We start from the raw sequence: 1,422 nt of genomic DNA, 5'->3' as shown, positions 1-1,422 counted from the left end.
TGGTGAGGCACAGGGTGTTGGGCAGGATCTGGGTCCAGGCCAAGGGTGAACCGCCCCAGGATGTGGGCTGGGCCCCACAGGGGCAAACACTCAGGGCTTTGGGAGGCCAGAAGGACCGGGATTTCCCAATGAGGAAATGCCCATCTCAGAGTGGGGGCAGGACAGTGAGTGGGACGTGAGGCCCGTGGCCAGCGCTGTGTGGGGAGGTGGGTGCCCCTGGAGGCCAGGTCCAGCCCCTTGCTCCACGCGGGGGCTTGCTCTGCTCATGGTGGAGCTGAGGACTTCGAACCCCCCAGGGACTGGTCAAGGGTCACTGGGCCCCAGGTCTAGATGCGGAACTGGGGGACCCTCCGGCAAGCTTTGCTGGGCCTGGGTGGCCTGCCTGGGGCTCCCCGCCTTCCCGCCCTCCTCCCTAACATCCTTTTCTCCTGAGGTCCCTCAGGGTGGTCACCAGATCAGGCCTGGTGCCAAGATGGGAGTGGGGAGGCCAAGCCCCTCAGCTCCCCTGGCCAATCTCTGAGGCTGAGAGGGAGTGGGGGGGCCACGCTGAGAGGGAGTGGGGGGGCCACGCTGGAGCACCTCCCTCCCACCACCTGCCCCTTGCCCCTGTCAACTGCTGGCTCCACTTAAAATAGCTTCTCCCCCTCGCTGTTGGGAGGGAGGCCCTGGTGTCAAGCCGGTGAGGCTGGAGCAGGGCTGGGCACGGGGCCTGGGCTCAGCAGTGTTCTGCGCCCTCCATCTCCTCCAAAGCAGGCCCCAGCTCTGAAAACACACCTGGCAGGGCTGGGATCCACAGAGTCCTCACCTCCTGCTGGTCCTCAAACCCCATTCTCCATGGCTAGGTCCCTGAAAGACTTGGATTACCCCCAAGCCCCCCGCCATCCTGCCAAGCTGGGGCCCCCATGCCACCTACCACCTCTGAGTCTCACAGGCCCAGGCCTCCCTTGCTTCCCCCAGAAGAGACCCCCCACGCTCCTGCTTCTGGCCTGTCCTCAGAGCCCCAGAACTCACCTAGGTTCAAAGCCAGACCCCAGCTGAGGACAGAGCATGGGCCCCAGGCAGGTGCAGTGAAAATCACAGAGCAGGCTCCTACGCCGGGCACTCATGCGGCCTGAGGCATAGCCCCCTGGAAACCGCCTCAGCCTTCAGCACCCCGCCTTGGACCAGCAGGGCAGGGAGGTTCCTCCTCTGAGAAGCCCTCAAAGCTGCCTGGAAGGAGTGGGCAGTGCCCCCAGCCACGGTGGTCCAATCTGTCTCTGAGCAGGTGGCATGCTGGCTCGGGGGGTCCCAGAGCACAGCAGAAGGTCACCTGGGAAGACAGCCCCAGCCCTGCACAGGGCTTGTGGGCAGGAACCGTCCCAGCCACGGGGCAGATGCCCTTGCCTGGCCCCTCGGGGGGCCGTGTTCACACAGGAGGCCTTC

The sequence above is a fragment of the Colobus angolensis genome, unplaced genomic scaffold, assembly GCF_000951035.1.
Source record: "Colobus angolensis palliatus isolate OR3802 unplaced genomic scaffold, Cang.pa_1.0 Scaffold208, whole genome shotgun sequence".
NCBI classification, from domain to species: domain Eukaryota; kingdom Metazoa; phylum Chordata; class Mammalia; order Primates; family Cercopithecidae; genus Colobus; species Colobus angolensis.
This window is presented reverse-complemented; position numbering follows the sequence as displayed.